At 33.2% G+C, this 22,432-nt stretch overlaps 1 long non-coding RNA gene across 1 annotated transcript; it reads left to right on the top strand.

Moving 5' to 3' along the window:
• The first annotated feature begins 2,514 nt into the window (after positions 1-2,514).
• On the top strand, positions 2,515-3,600 carry LOC126748049 (uncharacterized). Its single transcript, XR_007664591.1, has 3 exons — positions 2,515-3,214; positions 3,270-3,353; positions 3,411-3,600. It is a non-coding gene; the product is annotated as an uncharacterized LOC126748049 (long non-coding RNA).
• Positions 3,601-22,432: the final 18,832 nt, after the last annotated feature.

The raw sequence follows: 22,432 nt of genomic DNA, 5'->3' as shown, positions 1-22,432 counted from the left end.
ATTACGGTCACATTTCTAAACAATGTAGATCTACTAAACAGTTATGCATTTTATGCGGAAAAGAGAAAAATTATGACACATCACACTCTTGTTCTTCTGCAGATATTGTGTACACTGCAAAATAAACACACACGAGTCTTATTCAAAAACATGTCCTTCTTTTGAAAAACAAAAAAGTCCTAAAAAACTTATGATAGATAAAAAAATATTGCATTTAAAGAAGCTGAAAGTTTTTATAAAAATTCTTACTCTAGTATAACCCTTAATAATAGCTTTAGCTTATTAAATGACACACTAAGTTATCGTTCTAATTTTTCAAATCTACCTTTAACTATATCGGAAAATAATACCCGAATTCCAATAGAACCGGCAACCAATTAATTCCCTAGATCTCATCCTTTTCCCAGCAACAGTAATGCTAATCAAGGTGATACAAAAAAAAACCTAATTCTTTACCTCCTCCTAAAACCATGTTCCCATTTGTATTTAGCCCCTCCACCCCTCTTCCACCTCATTAGACGAACACTAATGAAAATGCAAGTGAAATGAATGGGTAAAAAACCAATTAATTAATATTTTTGCTGACTTCCTTATTAATTTTATTAAAAATTGTAATTCGCTAGATGATATAAGAAGCATTGATTCTGACAATATAAAAAGTAAGTTATTACAAATTATTAGAGTTAATCAAAACACAATATAATGGCCATTCATAATAATAATTATAATAGAATTAATAGTTTACAATAGAATTCTCAATCTGCTATATCTTAGAAAGGGAGTTGCAATTTTCATAGCCAAAAATCTGGCTTATTTACCTTTAGGATTTGTTCTTAACTACAATTCTGGTATAATGATATCTGCTGCAACAATATTTTTTAATAATGAAAAAGTGACATTTGCTTCAATCTACAAACCACCTAATATTAAGACAAGCTATAATGATTGGTTTCATATAGTAAAACAAATACCTTCACCATATTTTATCTTAGGTGATTTTAATGCACATAGTAATATATGGGGCCCTCAAAAAAATGACTTAGTGGGAGAATTAATTCTACGATTAGTAGATGACTGTACTATTGTTATATTAAATGATGGGTCGCCTACTAGAAAAACTTGCCCCAATGAACTAGATTCTGCTGTTGATTTATGTCTCACCATGCAACTAAAGTACACTGGACAATAGCTAATGACTCCTTAGGGTCTGATCACTACCCTATCCTTATAAAATTTGAATGCAATCACACTATTCCATTAAAAATAAACCTGGAAAGTTAAGTGGAATACAAAAAAAACTAATGGCAAGATTATTACTTGTTTATAGATAACCGTATTTCTAATAGCTTAGTACCTGAAAACACCATGGATAAGTATAGGTTTTTTAATAAGTTACATAAATGAAGCAGCAAAATTATATATTCCTATAAATAAATCTCACACATATAAAAAACCTCCTCCGTGGTGGGATCCTTCTGACTGTGACCCAATAATTCAAAAAAGGAAATCTGCACTTCTACAATATAAACGAAATCCAATCCTGGAAAATTATATTTTATGTTCTAGAATTAAGGCAGAAACGAAAAACAATTTAAACAAACAGCAAGAAAATCTGGATTTCATGGTGCTCAAATTTGAATAAAAATACAAACTCAAAGCAGTTATGGCTACAAGCAAAAAAAATTACTAGAAAAACAACTTGTTTAAAACCCACCAATAATAAATGGTTTGAAGAATTTTTTGACAACGTGACTCCCCCAACAGTCAGCCGAGAGGTGCAAAAAACCTATTGTGAGTACCCAAAAAACAATTTCCTGTGCAAACCTTTTAGTATGAATGAACTTGAAAGTTCGATAAAAAACATTCGAAACACAGCTCCCGGAATTTACAACATTCAATATATAATGCCTTATAAAGTCCAGTTCAGAGATCTATTAGAATCTTTGATGTGTCGCAGATGCCGCACTAACTAGTCCGTGCGCCTATGTCATATTTATTGTTGCATGGTATATATGTTTTATGGCAAAATTTTATATTGTCTGTTTATGAAATCATTTTCATAAATAGACAATATAAAATTTTGCCTCTGCGTTCTGACGATTCCTACTTTAGGCTGTGCAAGTGATTGTGTATCTCTCTCTATCCCACTGATTTTAAAAATTACGGGGCCTTACCCAAATAAATTTTTGGGCAGTTTTTGTATTACTTTCGACGTGTTTTTAAAGAGATCTTTAAGGATGGGTCTATCGCCTTTAAAATAGTTGTTGGGTGGGTCTATCAGCTTTAATAGTTGAGAGGGGGGCCATATGAGGTTATTATTTGATGTGTTTTGCCGGTTATGCTTTTTACACGTTTATGAAAGTAAAGAATTTAGAATTTGGCCTGTATTCGTCTAAATTTTTTGCAGTTTTTACTGTGAGGAACTGGGTTTTTTTATTTGTGTTTTTGGATTTGTTTTGGTATTATACCTAAAGACCTTAAAATGTTTCGACCCTGGAAAAATAGGCAGGAAAATTTGGCAAATGAAGAGGAAAGTGTTTGTGCGGGCTTATGGAGACTGTGGGTGTACAAGAAAGACAATAACATTTGTGATAAAAATAATAAGAGTGATCTGGACAGTGATTTAGACTTGCATAGTTCTGATAGTTCATTTTCTAGTATTGAGGAAGCAAAAAGAAGCAAGGGAAGTAGAAGCTACAGAGAAAATCAAGCAGTTTTAAAAGAACAAATTTATCTAAATATCTATAACAATCTAAGGAATGATCCTTCAATGAGTTCACAAATGATTGTAGTGCTTTGCAAAAAATAGCGTTTTTAACAGGGGTTCCCTATAGTACAACATCCCTGTAAAAAAAGGATTAAAGACAGAATTTTTATTTTTTTAGGAAAGATGCAGGACAATCAAAGGGACTTGACATGGATATACAAAAACAATGAGGTTCTGACCATAGAGACACCTTATCGGCAAGGGAAAAACATTTCTCAGTCTCAACCTTGCGGAGATACCTGATAAAACTTGGATTTAAGCTTAAGATGGTTAACAAAAGAGCTGCTGTAATGGAATTGTCAGGTGGTGTATAGAATATTTGAGGAAAATTAAAAAAAATTGGGAGGAAGAAAGATCCATATATTATTTAGCCGAAACATGATATGATACATTTAAGATTGATGTATGATTTCCATTCTCTGGGAAAGAAGTCCCTTTTTTGCCATAGTAAGAAAACCATATTTTTATTAATAAAACAAGTTTAAAATTTTGTTTTTTACAGCTTACTACCCCTGTTGTCCTTCAGCGACACAATGAAGACTGCTTCTTCCTCCATTCTCTAGAAAAAAGTCCCTTTTTTGCCATAGTAAGAAAATTCTATTTTTATTAAAAATAAACAAGTTTAAAGTTTTGTTTTTTTCAGCTTACTGCCCCTGTTTGTCCTTCAGCGACACAATCAAGTATATATAATGTAATGCTTTAGTATCCATATGCTGATGTGTGAGATGAAGTTGGAATCCATGGCGGCAACAGAGAAACTGTTTCCTTCCTTAATGGAAGAAACTGCTAAAGAACAATGGCAAAAAAACAGAATTTACAAAATTTGTATTAACTTTTTGGGCCAGATTCAAAAGAGTAGTTAAATTTATAAAAGTATTTAGTATCCTCACTGTAGTTTTAGGATCCAGTATACTTAAATTGCAGTGTTTTGTATAAGATTTTTAGTTTTTAGTATAAGCATTTATTTTTGTTAATTTTTATCTAATCTCTCCTAATATGCATAATAACTAAATACGAGGCAAACAAATTAATAAACATTACATTCAGGATGTAAAGTGTTTTTTTCTTATAAGTAAAACTTGTGTCTTAAAGGCATAAAGTATAGACAGCTAGATGATTTTTAATGTAAAAGTTAATTTTAAAAAATATACTTCCAACTTTCTGCCACATAATTACTTTTTATCAAAAGAAGTTGGAACTAAATATAGAGATGGGGGGTTTTCATGAGTATATTATTATAACAATAACTATCATAATATTTATTAATTAAAAAAAACTATAATAAAGGACATTGAATATGGCAGCCACAATCCCCATTAATAATCACCACCATGTAAAAAAAAATCTCAGTTCCCAAAAAAAGGAAATATATAAAATTTGAAGACAAACCAAAACATTTTACACTTTTGTGTCAAAAAGTAACTATTTAATGCATTAATCCACAGAATAAATGGGCCTAAGTAATTTGTCACCTATTCTCTCATTAAACTCAAAAATGCTTTATTGTCAATATAAACATAGAAGTTGTAGACAAAACCAATAGACTGTACATTAAAGGAATAAAAACGAGAAACTAATTTAAAATAAAATAAAATTATAAAACCATATAAACCATAGTTTAGTACGCTTTACTAGCAAGAAATATTTTCGTCCTTGTACGTAGGCTTTTTTCAGTCTTAAGTTGTCTTATCTCTAGTGGAAGTTTATTAAACAGCTTTCTACCTCCATATATGATAGAGCTACATACAAGTTCAAAATGAGAAATGGGTAGCCTCAACAAATAATTTTGTCGCATAATATAGTGGCTTCCTAAGTGGAGTTCCTGTTTATATTTTCTAAAAACTAAGCAAACTGTTTCCAAAATAAAAATACAACACAGAGTTAAAATATTATGACTTACAAAAAGCGGGCGACATGAATCACGAGGCTTGGCCCCACATAAATATCTAATGGCCCTTTTCTGGAGTACAAACACTGAACTAAAAAGTGAATTTGAACATGAACCCCAAAAGCAAATTCCATATCGAAGGTGCGACTCGATAATCGCGAAGTATGCAGATCTGGCGATAGAGAAATTAAGACTGGTGGCAATAACCCTTAGGGCGTAGCAGCCTGATGAGACTTTTCTACATACATTCACAATATGGTCTTCAAATGTAAGGAACTTGTCTATGGAAAGACCCAAAAACTTACTGAACGGTGGCATGTTGATGGCTTCATTATTTAAACATATATCATTTGTATTACATTTAAAATTAAGGATATTTGTTTTGGAAACATTAAATGTCAAAAAATTTGCATCACACCAGTCTTTTATTTTTAACAAATCTGCACGTATCCATTTGAGAAACATCAGAGTCGTGCCAGAGGATGGTGGTATCATCGGCAAATAATGTAAATTTGCCAGTTACCTGCAGTTGTGGCAGATCGTTCACATAAATGAGAAAAAGTAAAGGACCAAGTACTGATCCTTGCGGAACACCCACATTTATATTAAGTTCCTTAGAGATACCAGCATTAAATTTGACAGCCTGGACACGATTTGATAAGTAGGAACGAAACCACTCAAGGGCAGTTCTTCTGAAACTATAGAGCTCCAATTTCATCAGCAGCACTCTGTGACTTATGCAGTCAATTGCCTTGGACAAGTCACAAAATACCGCTGCTGCAACTTCACCAACATTCAGTCGGTTATACAGGTGCTCTAGAAAGCTAAAGATAGCATCATTTGTGCTCACAGACTCACGAAAGCCAAACTGCTGAAGACTCAATAGGCCAAATCTATTTAAAAATGAAACCATCCTCACCTTAACGAGCCGTTCCACTATCTTGGCTAAAGTAGGCAATAACGCTATAGGTCTAAAGTAAGGACAGTCGCGATCGCCACCCTTGTAAAGAGGAACAATCATTGCTCTTTCTAAGCACTCTGGGAAAACTCCAGACATAAATGAAAAGTTAATTGACTCGGCCAAGACTTGCAAAGCAACAAGAGGTAAAACAGAAAATATTTTAAGAGAAAACCCATCCCAACCTGATTAACTCTTATTCTTAATATTAACCATTAACTGTTTAAGCTCTTCTACATTTTTGGGGGCAAAAAAGAAAGATTCGGCTACTACCACATTGCTGAGATAGCTCCTGGGATCTATTTTTTGTGAGAGATTGGCTGCAAGGTTACTAGCAATATCACAGTAGAAGGAATTGAGGACATTGGAATCTGAGGTACTTGGAATAACCAAGACATTATTTTTACCCCTAAGCTCATTTAAAATCTTCCAAGACTCGTTTGCTCTGTTGGAGGAATTATTTATCGTCCTTTGAAAGTAGGTCCACTTAGCCATTCTGATTGAGTTTCTGTAAATTTTGCGGTATCTGTTATAATAATTTAAAAATGTTGCATTGTTCATAGCGTATTTCCTAATGTAAAAAAGGGAGCGCATATTTTTCCCAGATACTCGTAAACCCTTAGTATATCAAGGTTTTCTATTTCATTTCTTAATATTGACAACAGGAAAAGCAGTGTTAAAATTGTTTAATACTATTTGATGAAAGCTAAGCAGTGGGTTAACATTAGTCAATACATTATTCCAACTTGACATATTGCAAAGCAAAGAGACTTGACTTGTTATAAGGGACTGATGGCGCTAAAAACTAAACTTATGAAATTAAAATTTTTGGTTAAACTCATTTAACGTACTTAAATCTTATATTTAAATTAAATATTATCTTGCTATCAACTATCCTGAATTTCTAACTTAGTAAAACTAAACCCAAAAATCCCGAATAATAAAGTTTTAAATACAAATAAATTTTAAGGCCGGACCTGTGCAACTTTTCACGCTTGAGTGGCTGTGACTAAGGTCAGGCGTTTAACAAAATAGTACGTGAGCGCATGTAGTCACATTTTACGAATCAAATGTATAAATTCTTAAAAAAATGCTTAAAATAATTATTTATTTAATGAAATGATTAAATATCGCTTAGAATATTACTTTATGACTCTTTCTACATAAAATTTTGCGATTTAAACATGCATGTCATGTGACAATACAAGCAACACCGTCACACGGACTATTTGCGGTACATCAAAGATTCTAATAGATCTCTGAACTGAACTATATCTACCTAAAAATGCAAAACAAGTTATGTTTTCACATACTTAATATTTATTTAAATAGCTATGAAATCGAGGATTTTCAAAAAAGTCATTGTTATATTATAGGCCAATATCCCTTCTCTCTTGTATTTTAAAGACATAAGAAAGACTTAAAGAAGATTAATAACATTATTTCTTATACAAAATATTGCACAATCTATTATTTTATTACATTGCGTAAGAGAAGTTTTCATAAGAAATGCTCAGAATTAAATAGTTGGCTCTAGATTTGTACATATGGGTTTACCCCAAAGCTCAGTTTTGAGCCCTTTTCTCTTTTTAAGTAACATGTACATTAGCGACTTACACACCTTATTATAATAAAGACAAATATAATACAATATAAACAAATACAGTATGCTGATGATTTTTGTATATACTGGGTGGTGCGTCTGTAATTATGGCTATTTTTTCGTCAATTGAATAATTCATACTTGTTTTCAAATATCGACTGTCACTGAGTTATTGACACTTTTCCTCACGTCAGTAACAATATTCATTTTACTGGTGCCCGTTTGGTTTAACCTGAACCGAAAATTTGGTAATTTCGCAATTACATTTAATTGAATAATTCAAGATTCGCTTATTAACCAACGTTTGAACACTTTGTGTGACATGTTTAATATTATTCGGAACTGGCCAGTCATAAATGGTTTTGAAATATTTATTAAAAAATCATGTGTATGTATCTTTACACGTCACATTACTCCTAACATAAGTTATATTTACTTAACGAATGATATTAGATTACCTTACGTAAAAACAGTAAAATATCTAGGCATAATTTTAGACAAAAAACTTAACTGGAGACAACAAATCAACAGCATCATTTCTAAATGTGAACGAGGATTAAATTTGCCAAGATATATCACTAAAATTTGGTGGGGCTGTGATGTATTAACAGCCTTAGTTTTCTATAAAAGTTACATAAGATTAATTATTGACTATGGATCCTGTCTTTATGGCTCTGCTTCCAATAGTTTGTTACAGAAAATAGATATCATACAATATAAAGCGCTGCGCATTAGTTGAGGTGCTATGCGTTTTACATCTACAAGATCACTTTTAGTTGAAGCATTGGAACCTCCTCTTTATTTGCGCCGAAGCATGCTTAGTGCTATTAAACACAAATTCTTAAATACAGATCTTCTATATAAGGTAAACAAATTAAACATTCAAGATTTAACAAATAAGTATTGGCTATTTTGTGAGGTTTTTCGGGAGATATAACCAATGTTAGATTTAATTGTACCCTTTGAATTAACAAAATTTGATTTATTCAGCGCTGCTGAAACATGTGTGGTTAAATATCCTTCGTTTACTCATAGCTCCATATTAAATAAAAATATACTTAAATTAGAATTATCACAGCATGATAAGAGTATACTTATATATATATATATATATATATATATACTAGACATTAGACATTCAATATCAATTTAAAATTGACAAAAATTGTAGCATATTTACTTCTAAGGCAATTGCTATTAGACAGACACTTAAACTTGCCTTACAAGACAGTAACAAAAACTATGTTGTACTATCGGACTCCATGTCTGTTCTTCAAGGCATTGAAAGGAGGTATGCTTGGTCTTATAAAGTTAACACCATAATATGAAAAAACAAAAAACTTATACGTCGTTTATCCTTTTTTAACAAAAAAGTTACATTTTTATGGGTTAAGGCTCATACTGGTATTAAAGGTAATAAGCTAGTAGATTTGTTAGCCAAAAATAGTATTGCCGTCGGCAACTACATATCTGATCTTCCTTGTCTCACTGATATTAGGAAAAAAACGTAATAATTTGGAAAAATACAAATATTAAGTGGAATGATATTTGGAAAAATATTTGCAAAGAATCTCCAACAAGTTATTGGAAATTAGTTCCAAAAATACCTTCTGCATACTGGCTTAGTGAACTAAACATGCCAAGGCGTTTTAAAACAACTGTAATTCGTATGAAATTAGGACATGCTTGCTACCCAGCACACCTCAACAAAATTAAAGTATTACCTACTGACCTGTTCACAAATTGTAATGCTACAGGTGACCTAAATCACATATTTTTTGAATGTAAAAAAATATAAGAAATCGAGCTGCTAATTTACGCGTGGAATGTAAAGTGGCCAGTCCATTCAATATTATGCATTTATTGGCACTAGAAAATGCAAAAATATTTAATTATCTAATTACCTTCCTTAAAAATGTAAGATTTAGTATGTAGTTTTGATTTTTAATTAAAATAGTTATCCTAGTTCCAAGTCTCATTCTCTTATGTTTCCGTGGTCAATATCCCTTGTATTGTATTAAGTCGCCCTGACAGACCCCAGCGGTGTGAAGTGCGTCTTACTATCTTAAATGTCTTAGGATAGCATAATGTAGCTAAGAACCGTCCTATAAATTAGATATATCTAGATATTAAAAATAAGATAACATTAAAAAAAGCATAATTTGCATAAAGGAAAGAGAATATTTTTAAATTAATTATGAGAGTAGCTAGAAATATGAGTGGTAATACGTAATAATGACAAATCAAATAAAATATAAAAATTGTAACTGGCTGGCTGGGTGAATGCCACATGCCACCAAAAAAATTACTCAAACTGAAATCCTCGCCATTCGAGAATAAGCGGTATAAATTTTTCGAAATATGGCTAGAAAAATATGAATGAGTATACTCACCAACCCCTATATCCATTCCGCATTCATGTGAAGTCTCTGTTGCATTAAGGCATTTTATTATTTAACACAAGGAAACCATTGATCTTTCCAGAACTTCAATTAAAGTCTATAGTCCTCCCACTATATCAACCCACAATCAACATGAGTACTATAGACTTTAGTAAAGTCTACCGATTAAAAGATATTGCGAACCAACTAATTTCAGTAAATAAAGTTTACTAAGTCGCTTCAACCAATTCAATGATAATTGTTATAATAGCTGTTATAATTTGCATTAATATTATAATATTGCTCTTGTTTTTCAAATTCAAGATGTCATTTGTAGGTATTATTAAAGCTACGAAATGATAAGAAAAAGATGATTGAAGCCACCCCTTCTGAAGAAAATTTTTCTTATTTTCTATTTAATTAATGTAACCAACTTACCTGAAACTACAGTAATTAATGTAAACCTTTCTTTTAGACACAACTCAAGTTGGTCCATAAAAAGTTCTAAACAGGTTACCTACCTGGCGATCATTGTAGACAGACACTTACGTTGGGATATCCATATACAAACCCTAACTAAAAAGCTACGTTCATTTTTTTACCTTTTTAATATATTGTCGAAGATCGCAAACATACATACTCTAAGATCCGTGTACTTTGCACTAATATAGTCACATCTTTTATACAGGGTGTCCCAAAAGTAGACGTCCAAACGAAAGGAGGCGATAGAGGAGATCATTTGCAATCAAAAAAACCCTATATACTATTATCCGATTGTTGATTGTTTAAAAGTTATTTCCATTTTTCTCATTTTTGTAAAAATCGCTTCATGCATCATGCACAAAATTTATTACAAAAATATCATAATTTATTTACTTAGTATTTAGTGCGAGTGTGACTGTAAGGAGTGCACCCTTTCATAAATATGATTTGGATGCATAATTGTTTCTTTCACTAGTAAGAAAAAAATAATTTCTCAATATGTTTAATTTTTATTTAAAAATTATTTGCCTTTTAAGTAAACCTGGCAGAAACAAATTTACTACAAAAAATTAAAAATTATCAGGAAAAGTTACTTATTTAATGAAGATTCTCATATGGTGAAATACTTTCAGATAAGTGATACGAATCTTTTTTGATTGACATTTTTATTAAACTAATCGTTTTTGGACAAAAATCAAAATTTTGTAATACTAAAAAATTTAATTCTAAATAATGAAAAAAAAAGAATTTATTGCTATTAAACATTACAATAAAGTTCAAAATGCGAACCACCTGCCCTAAAACACATTAGGCAACGGCGGATGAAATTACTTTTTATGCGCCGAAAGGCTCTGTCATTGTTGGTAATAACGTTGGCCGCTTGTCTTATTTTTCTTCGTAGTTCTACTTCAGTCTGGCTTTCATTGATAAAAACAAGTTCTTTGAAATATCCCCATAAAAATATCCCCATAAAAAGTCTAAGGGGTTCAGGTCAGGCGAACGCAGCGGCCATTGGATGGTTCCTCCCCTTCCAATCCATCCATTATTAAAAGTAGTATCAAGATGTTGCTTTACGATTCGGGCCAGTGTTGCCAACACAGTAGATTTTCCACTAGATCTAGTGGTTTTGATAGTCATTTAGTGGAATGGCGTTATCAAAATCCACCATGATGGAAATTTTAGTGGTAATGAAATTTTTTAGCGGAATTTTTAGTGAAAATAAGATATTTTGCAAAATTATGGTACTTTTATTATTTTCAAATTTTTTAGTAAAGCGCATCAGTTGGCAACATCATTTTAGGCAACCCGCTCGTCACTTGAGAACGCGCCAATACGGTCGCGTTCTTAGTTCGCGTAATTAGTTCTTAAACATAAATATCAAAAAAGAAAACTTATTAGCCATAATAAATTTTGTGTCATTTCTAAAAAGGAAATAATTTGTTGTTTGTTTTTATTTTTTCCCGCACTTATTTCAATATCTGACATTTGACGTTTAGAAAACAGCTCCGGACGTGGGTAATTACTGTTCCAAATTGATGACGTATAAAGGGCTAATTGGTGAGGTCACGTATCTCAAGCGGTTATAACTATAACCGCTTGGACGTGTTTGGTTAATACCATTTAGGAACGGTAATTACCGATAGACCGCTTGGAATCGGTTTATATATTTTCTATTTTTTTTATAATAAATATGTAATGTTTTCTATAAAACTATGAGTTTTTAATTGCAAATTGCAACTACCCCTCACAAAAAGATGACGTAAGCATAGCAAAAACTTATTGTAGATTTCTGCTGTACCTTAACATATGACATATGTACCTATATAAATACATTCGCCGACAGATGGGGCTGATTTTTAAAAATCGCAGAAAAGATAATAAATCATATTATCCTAATAATTAAATGATATTTTTCTCAAAAAAAAAAAAATATATATATATATATAGTGGAATTCTACTTCAATTTGATTATTTTTCAGCTGAATTCTAGTGGAATTTAATTTTTTCATTTAGTGGATTTCTAGTGAGATTTAATATAGTTTCTGGTGGAATGTCTTGTAACAAAGTTGGCAACACTGATTCGGGCTGAGTGAGCAGGAGCTCCGTCGTGTTGCAGACAAGAAGCTCAGGAGCCACAATGCACTTCTGCTCTTTTGCTTGCGCATACGTAGTACGTACACGAACCTTACCTCAGTTTGTCTTTTGTGTATTGCGGTTGTTTAATTTTAATTGTTTACGTTTCATTTATGTATATTAATTATTCGTTTTTGCAAGTGATATAAAGATTAAAGTATTAGATTTTCAGACTTTTAGATTTTGAGCTACAGGGTGGTAAAGTTTTAACAAAAAAATTATTTTTTTTCGATAATTTAAATACCCCTGTACATATTTGTCCAAAGATTGGTATGCAGGGTTTGTGTATCCAGAGCCATTTACCAACATACTTTTAATATTTTTATGTTCTCCAGTGGCGTGTGTGCGGGTTTTTCGCTGAATACTTTTATAAAGAAAAATGGTACGCCACTGGTTTTTCTTGTATTAAAAAATATTTTTAAATTCCCCGTTTTATTTGCAACATTTTTGGTCCCTTGGACTTTGTCCGTTAGATGCACGGTTTTCGCACAAAATATTAAAAATCATTTTTCTACTTTGACTGATCGCTATAATTTAATGTAAATTTATTTATTTTTTTTTTGTTTAGGACCTATGTTTATAGGAACTTTTTTTCTTATTTTTGTCCAAAGAACACGTTCCTGAATTTTGTCGCAATATCTAAACAACACCCTGTATACCAGACTAGTGATGTAAAATAATGAAATAACTACAAAGTAATCATTGCTAGTGAAGAATTTAAAAAATGAGTCCCGATTTATGAAATGTAATGTTAATTTGTGTTACTTCTTTACATCAGTAATAACTCAGAATGTATAGGTAAAAATAAAATAAACTTTAGTAAATTTGAACGATGAACCGCCTCGCCTGAAACTGACTTCCAAGTAACATTAAATAGAAATAAAATTAACGAAACATTTCTACTTACCAGGATGAAATTTTTTTACATGAGCTCGCAAATTAGAACTTTTGGAATAATGTTTATTGCAAACATTGCAAAATGTTTTAGTCTCCATTCTAAACACGTTATTCGACTTTAATACTTTAATCTTTGTATCACTTGCAAAAACGAATAATTAATATACATTGAATTGAATTGACGAAACAGTGGGCTGCCAAGGCAATTGTGCATATAGGTCTCCTGATGGACCCGTCATGCCACACCGGGGGTTACCAGAGCCCAACGGCCTTAGAAAAACCGATAAGGCTCTCTGGTCTGAAGGACTTAAAGTCGCTCGGCACACTGAAAGTGTTACCCAAGTATTTGAACCTGGCGCGCGTGAGTGCTGGGCACTCCCCGACTACATGGTCAACGGTTTCATCCTCCTCACAGCACCATCGGCATTCCGGGTTGTCCGCAATACCGATAGTATGGAGATTGCTTCTTAAGTGCCAGTGACCAGTTAAAAAATCTGTCACTAGCCGAATTTCGCGTCTTTTTAGGCGTAGTAGATTTTTGGTGAGACAGGCAGAGGGCCCACCTATGTGCGCTTTGGCCTGTCTCATACCAGGGGACTCAGTCCATCTTCGGTGGGTCCACTTGTCCAGCAGACCCTTCATTGACGCGACCGCAACGCATTTGGCGATACTAACTATGGGTTCCGGCCCCATCGGCACATTCGCGGATCCCAGTCTGGCAAGAGAGTCCGCTTCCTCATTACCTGCATGGCCTGCGTGGCCAGGTATCCAGACGAGCTGGACCCTGCATCCAACCTGTACCAGTTTTTTCAGGACTTTTATGCACTCTAGTACAAGCTTGGAGCTTACCTTTGCGGCCGTGATAGCCTTAATGGCAGCTCTGCTGTCCGAGCATATTGATACAACTGTATTGCGGTGTCCGCTGCTTAGGATTTTCTGTCCGCATTTTAATACGCCGAATACTTCGGCCTGGAAGACACTGGCGTGCTTCCCCAGTGAGTATGCCCTACTGGTATGTGGGATCTCACCAATAAGCCCTGATCCAGTTCTGTTATTCATTCTGGAGCCATCTGTGTACCAGAAGGTTCCCCTATTTAGCAATGCAGGTCTGTTGGAATGCTGCCACTCCTCTCTGCCTGCAATGTGCGTCACGAATCCCTCGCAGTCCACAGTCACTGGAGCCATGCAGTCACTGCCCATCAGAAGGAGAGGACATTCCTGTATGGCCCGTGACCAAATTTTTGCGTGACCGGTCTCGCCAGCACGTAGTTCGCCGAGGACGTATAGCCTGTACGCACTCCTCATTGCCTCGAATTGCACAACGAGGTCCAGAGGCGGAAGGCCCAGCAGAGTCTCAAGCGCTCTAGTTGGCGCCGTCCGCATGGAACCTGTTATGCTGAGACATGCAAGACGTTGGACTCTGTCCAGTTGAGCACGAATTTTCGCTTTCTCCGTACATGGCCACCAAACGATAGCCCCGTATGTGAGAAGAGGTCTCACAATGCGCAAGTAGATCCAGTGGAGGATCTTAGGAGACAGACCCCAGTTATTGCCCAAAACCCAACAGGGTTCTGAGCCGCGGCTCTCGAGTGCTTGGCAGATTAATGCAAAAGGGGTGTTGTCGAACGCCCCTTCAATGTCTAAACGCACCCAAACAGGCCTTGCCACTACCCAGAGCACCCTTCATCTTCCTAACGAGGTGGTGTAGGGCCAGGTGTAGGGCCAGGTCCGTGGATTTGCCCGCCTGATAGGCGTATTGGTGCACATGCAGTAGTTTGTTGACCAGGATAATAATATACATAAACGTAAACAATTAACAATAAACAACCGCAATACACAAAAGACAAACTGAGGTTAGGTTCGTGTACGTCCTACGTATGCGCAAACAAAAGAGCAAAAGTGCATTGTGGCTCCTGAGCTTCTTGTGTGTTGCAGCCACATTTCTCGCCGTGTTGCTACAGATACAGTCCTACAACCGAGAGAACCGTAACAACGGCTGAGGGGGCAGAGGCGAATTGTGTAAGAAATTCGGCTCCCTCAGTGGCGGGCGATTTTATTTTTAATTTAATAATATAATTTTTTTAATTAGAATAAATATGATAAATTCATGTAAAACAGTTAAAAATGGACTAATAATTTACACAATAATTAAGTAAAAATAATATGAAACTTATAATAAGGTTATACAAGAAGTTCGTTTTTAAATTAAATATTTATAAAGTTTAAATCGCATATTAAGAGTCAAAAATTGTATCTAGTAAAATTATATTTATATTAAAGGATACATCATATACAATTGTACACTATGGCCCATAAGTAGAGCAACGCCCTAAAATTGTAAACAAATTAATAGTTCGCCTATTACCAAAGAACTAATAGTGCGTTTGGAAACTTCAATTAATTACTCAGTTGACGTATTTTGTCGATTTATTCCATAAAGTTTTATAGTGTCTTTTTGGCAGATTTGAAAAAAGGCTTCGAAAAAAACTTTTATCTGTGTGGTTTTAGGTAAAAATGACTGATTCCATTCGAAAGAGCGGTAAAAAATACAGCCCAATCGCGATAACGTCAATTAAATAAAACATACCTCTTGAAAATATTTAATATTTGTAAATTTGTCACGAATTTGGTTTCGGATTAAAAATTTATGCTGATAAATTTAAATTTGAATTTCTATCCGAATTAAACATTTTAAGTAAAATTTCACTGTGTTTCCTTTACCATTTTCAGTCATAAAAAGAGAATATTTAATATTCACTGACTTGTAACAATTAACATTTTAAATCACCAAATTACCAGACCGTAATATAAAAAAGAACTAGTCATTTTTTTCCCTATGGATTTTATTTTTTAAAGTAAAAATTTGCTGTCCTATTTTTGTCACTCTTGACTAGTTTTCTAGTTTTGCCAAGTCAATCTAGAACCCTGACATGTGTGTGCCAGATTAATAATGATTAACTCTGTCCACCACACATCCCATATGTACTTGCAATAGGTTTTAACCCGGTTCTTGGTCGACGTTTTCTAAAAAATTAAATAAAATCATATATTAAACAAAAATTAAATAAATAATAGTGCAAATAAATACCTAAGGCTTGTATATAATTTTCTTTGTCGCTTTCTTCGTTGCTGTGAGAAGAATCGTCATCACTATCATCGTTACCACCAGCATTCGTAATAATAAGTGGTTCGACTTCCTCCATTATTTGATCAGTCTCCCAGATTTATTTTCAATCTCCATGACATGTTTGCAACAGTTTGCCCAGTGTAAAGGAGTTATAGATTCAATTCCGTTCTGGACTAACTGTGCCAAATTTTTCATTGCCAAATCACCCGTTGTATTGTGAAATCGAATATAATTTTTTAGTTGCGCCCAAACCAATTCGATCGGATTTAATTCGCACATGTATGGACGTGTGCGAAGAGCAACATGCTTATGGGTCCGAATTATTCGGTCCACAACATAGTTTTTTTCATCATTGGGAGGCTTGTTTCGTTGAATTATTTCAAATAATTCTTTCTCTGCTATACGGGAAATTCATAATTTCTCGTAACTTAATAAGTAATTTATTAACAGTGGGAACCATCTTAAGATCTAAATAAAAATTGTTGATTGTGCGTCTTATAATTGGAAAGTCGTCAAAATCCCTTAAGAGAGAGATTCGAGATTTTTTATTAGGTGGGGAAGAAAACATCTAATCTGGGTGTTCTGCCTGTCGTTTCATATCTTCTTTATGAATTTGACTTCCCCTTTCTTTAGAGACTCCAGTATATAGAGAGCAACTCGATCAATCTTTCTTTTAAGAGGTAATTTAAATGCGTTGGCTAGACTTCATCGCAAACCCTATAAACATTTGCTATTATCTCTCTAGATTGACCGCTTAATGCCTGTCTATGTAAGAATTGGTTTCTTTCCATAATGAATAATTGAAAGTAAAATAAAAATTACTTTAAAACTCTAGAAATAAATATACCATTTTACTTATAAAAATCGTATTTGGTAGCTTAATCTATACTTACTTTATTTTCCGCTAAATGCGTAATCAAGGAAAATAAAATATCTAATGTCTTTAACAAAAAAAAACAACCCACAATAACCAATAATAGAAAAAAAATCGCAAATAACAAAAACAACAACAATAACAATAACAAGAGCAACAACAACAAATAACAGTTAAATATAATTGTAAATTAATAAACGCCGAAATCGCAAAATCGTCCAAAATCTCTACGCGCGCCTATGGCAGGATAACCAGACAAGGAGTCTTTAAACCTAAAATATAGAAATGTATGGCGTGCCAAACAACCATTGTAGGTCACGTGTATGGCTGGACGAATCAGGAGACAGATACGAAACGTCGCCGCTCGCGGCCCGCCTCCACTGAGCACCTGCAAGATCATCTGTGCGGTCTGTTGCCAGCTAAGACACTTTTTCGGGTAATGAAAGAATTATGATGCTGGTCATTTTCACCTTCGCTGCATAAATCATGTAGATTACGTATGAGTATTAAGTATAATTTTTAATATAGACTGCGTGTTTTGGTGAAGTGTTATAAAATATGTAATTTTAAGTTAGAAAAAAGTAATAATAAATATATAAGACATATTAGTATAATAAATTATGAGAAGAAGTGGCAACGTTGCAAAAACGAAAATATTTTTTGCCGCATTCTTTCCGCGAGGGTTCTTTCAGTTGTAGCACTGTACATCTTCAAGTAAATCGTTCAAGTTATGTTCCAAGAAATGTAAATAATTTTCGCCGTTATGTCTTCCTGGTAGCTCGAATGGTCCAATTAATTTGCCTTTAATGATCCCTGCCCATAGATTGACTAAAAACTAATGCTGAAAACGATCATTTCTCACTATATTAGGATTAACATAGTCCCAATAATGCAAATTGTGTATATTAAATATCCCTGTTCTTTTAAAACTGCTTTCGTCACTCCACAAAATGTTTAAAAAAAAATTAGAGTCTTCTCTATTACGCTGCAGCATTTCCCGACAAATCTGAATCCTATTTTCATAATCAGTGGGCAGAAGTGCTTGAACACGTTGCACATGATAAGGATATAACAGATTTCTTTGTAAGACTCGATGAACTGTGGATTTAAGTCCCGAACCTCTTGCTATGCGACGAACACTTGTTGTTGGATTCTCTGTTGCAAATTCCACAATATGAAGATGATATCATTTCTAGGTCTTCCTACTCTCCGTGGCTGACCAGGAATGATGCCTTCCAAGTAACTCTGATGCACATTTATGAAAACTCTAAGGTCAGGATAGCGATTTCGATCGGGAAAGCGAGCATTTCCATCACAAAGCCCATAAACATAGTGCATTTCTGCATATTCGTGGGAACTATAAGCCATTTGTGAAGGTTTACTTGTTACTATTACAAGTAAAGGAGTTAAAACACGAAAAACTCCGAAAATAGAAACAGTCTAAGTATAAGAAATAAAGCCTAATTTGTTGAAAAACCAGAAAGAAACTAACTACATTCGTGACAGGAAAACGGTATGTTGATCTTAAAAATTATTTGAAAAAGAATGTTTAGTTTTCTTATCATAAATATTTGACCGTAAAGAATCTGCATAAATAAAGCAACTTTTTCTGATAGCTGTTTATTTTTGGTCGAACACGTGCTTTGTAGCAGCATCAATTCAAATGCAAAAATGTGTATGTAAAACATAAACACATTGGGAAATTATCATTTTCTAAGTAGTGACAGAAGCAATTGTTTTGCATGCAATTATTACTAATGAAAAAGTACATTATTGCCATTAGATTAAAGCAACATTCATAACAAATACCACGCAAATACCTGAGGATATTCTTTCTATGAGTTCTTTACAGAATTCATGACACTATTTTTATAAAAAACAGAAAAACGGTAATAACTTTTAAACCATCAACAATCGATCGTATATGGGTTTTTTTTTATTGCTACTGACCTCCTCTATCGCCTCCTTTCGTTTGGACGTCTACTTTTGGGACACCCTGTATAGAATAACTGCATGAGGTAGGGCTTATGATAACTCAATAAAATCACTAAATATTGCCCATAAAAGAATATTCAAACTAATGTATTACCTTGATATTAGATTTCCTACTAATACATTAGATGAACACTTACATCTCCTCAGCCTCCAAGAGACATGTTCCACAAGGCCTCACTCTTTCAAGTTATAAAGGAAAAAGTGTTCTTAAATCTACCTAATAATATAACAAATACCAGTTTTTTAGGAATTTTAGCTGATATTAATACCATAAACGTCGTAGCTAATTTTACTTTTTGTCTATCCTTTATAGATTTTTTTATGATATTTGAATGTACAAGTATATTTTAGGTGTATTTTTCAGGTCTATTTTGTTCTTCTTTTTATTGCAATTTTTTTCAATAAGATGGTAAATTCACAATATTATAAAAGTGTTTTAATTAATATAACTTAATTATAGGTTAGATAATGGCATATTTAATTATTAGATTTTAAGCCATATCATATAGAGAGTAGAACTTTTTTATAGTTAAGCGTAAGCTGTGGTGTGGGACCGCGTCTTGTTTGCTCTCCCATTGCAGTTTTTGTAGACACTTTTACTTATTTTATAATTGATTGCTTCATTTTATTTAGCTCAGTAATTTTAAGTTATTTTGTTTTTATGATGAATAAACCGTTATTAAATTAAGCATTTTTCCAGATTCGTAAATTTTGTTTATTATCTAATTTGATTATAAAAATTTTAAAAATTTATTGATAAATTTGCGCTTTAATTTGTTAATTTCGGATTACTTAAATATCCAGTAGACAAAAAGTTTCAAGATTATGAATCTTGAAATACGTGTCGAGAGTAAAGAAATAAAGAGTTTTGGTTAGTGGTAAAACTGCCTCGTAATTTGAGCATCACACCAAAGGACTATCAATATACTTACTTAGATTTACAATCTTACAGTTTTTCCTGGATCAACTTTTTAAATAAAATGAAAACATTTCAGTAAATTAAAGATTTGAATTTATATCAAATTTCAATAAAAAATGATCAATGGTAAGAAAAAAATAAAAAATAACTCAGGGACCCTACAAGTGCCTGTTCTCAGCTCAAGGCCAGAGGGGTGAAAATTGGAATAATAATATGATTGAAATGGGTTTTCAGTCAATGTCAGTATTCTTTCCATAAAATTTTATTATTGGAAAAATCAATAACGTTATTTAATCCAACAAAAAAAAAACATCAAATTACGAAAATTATACATTTTTAGAGTTTAGAGGGGTTTTTAAGTGAAGGCGTGAGGAACACGCGACTTGTTGCCTCGTGTTAAGTGCACTCCGCTCGAGATCCACTATGAGTCTTGCGCGGGTGGCCGCTTTTGTGCTACACTGTGGAGGTGGAATTAACAACAACCCCGAACATGAGATTAGGGTTTTTATTCACTTCTTTACAACTTTTCTGACTAAAACTAAATTAACAAAAACCGAGAGAATTTCTCGAGATAATAAAACAAACGTGACCGACTGACTTGCACTTTTTTGACAATCCTGACATCGGCAAGGAGAAAAGAAAGACGGCAAGACGGCTAGAACTCGGGTCGCGGAACAAGCACTTGCTTGCGTTGGCGACGACTTGGTAGGGTGGCGCTGCTAGGCAGTGGCGCCACACATTTTCCTTTTAAAAACTTAAATAAGAAATAAATGCTAAAATATGCATTTTGCATTGCAGTCCATTTATTGATAAGCTGATAAGCATACAGTGCTTTCATTTCAAAACGAACTACACTTCACATAACTTCTTAAAAAAACACGTTAATTTATATATGCAGGAGGACGTTTAATTTTATATTTGACAAAGTTCTGTCAATAATTTCCTTACCTCCAGCTAACCTCAAATGAAAACCTCCATCGTGTGACATATTATGGTAAGTAGCATTAAAATGTCTACTTAACAGTACAAAAAATAAAATCGGCTGACGTACCAGCGAATAGTGATCAACAATGTCTGGGAATAATGAATATTTTATCGACCTCAAACTTTTGTTTTTCATACGGCTACCCTAAGTGTTATCTAAATTTTAAGTGTTATTGGTTATTTTTAAAGGGCATACAATCTCCTATCTAACCAAACTGAAAAAACAAAATCGATTGCCATACAAGCGAATAGTAAGCAAAAATGTGTGGTAATAAAAGACATTTTATCAACTTAAACTTTGGTAGGGCAAATGGTTGCCTCAGAGTGTGACACATTATTTTAAATACAGTATATCCTTCGTGATTTGTTTTGAAATGAAAGTACTGTATATTACACACTTTATTAATTACTGCATAGAAAAGCAATATTCTTTTAAAAGTATTTTAAAAATTTGTGTATAAACGCAAATATACCAATTTGCATGTAAATACAAAATAATACTCGATATCTAAAATGGGTTTAGGAAGTATTTTTCTACAGCTACGGTTACAGTTATTAGTCGCGTAATTGAGGCATGTGATAGGAGTGAAAATGCGATGTTGATTTTTCTAGACTTTTCCAAATTGACCACCATGATTGATTGCTAAATTTAGCTAAAAAGTTCATACAGCACACATCCTCCAATGGATGTCCAGTATTGGTTCAAACTAAGTTGGAATGTCCATGGATTAATAATAGACATCCTATGGATAAACATTTTGAGCAACCCAATGAACTTTACAATAACTTAATCGAATGGAATTTCATTGACCTTCCAAAATATGCTTTAAAAAGTAAAATAATTAGTATACTTGAGTCCAGTAAATAGATTTTCTTGTAAAACCATTAAAATCTTATTTTTATAGATAAACTAATACCTATATAATAGAATAATTTATACTTATACAGTGCAGCTCTTAATTGTCCCTTCCTCTTATCTTTTGAATGCGTTTATATAAAAATTTGAAATTCGGAACACATGATTAGGTTATACGATATTTGGGTTGCTAAATACTACTTTTTAGTCCCTAGCTCATTTTGCATAACTAAAAATTAAATTAAATAGAAAGGGGAGTCATGGTTTCAGGGTTAAGTTATTACTTCTACTCATAGCATAATGGTAGCCTTTTAAAATCTTATTTACATTTTTATTTATTTTTTTTTACTACACCTATTCCGGTGTAGTAAAAACCAAAATTTGACATGAGACCTTTACTTCAACATGTTGGAAAATGCAGTTGAACCACTGATCCTTGAAATTATTGAAGACAATCTTTATGAATTTGAGTTATAAACACTTTTTTAACAAGATGGTGCACTGCCTCACTTTAGCAGAAATGTTAGAGAAGATTTGACTAATACTTACCCTAATCCGCGGATTGGT

This window comes from Anthonomus grandis, chromosome 2, assembly GCF_022605725.1.
Source record: "Anthonomus grandis grandis chromosome 2, icAntGran1.3, whole genome shotgun sequence".
Taxonomy (NCBI): domain Eukaryota; kingdom Metazoa; phylum Arthropoda; class Insecta; order Coleoptera; family Curculionidae; genus Anthonomus; species Anthonomus grandis.
The sequence above is the reverse complement of the archived record's forward strand: the minus strand, read 5'-3'. Positions and strand labels throughout refer to the sequence as shown.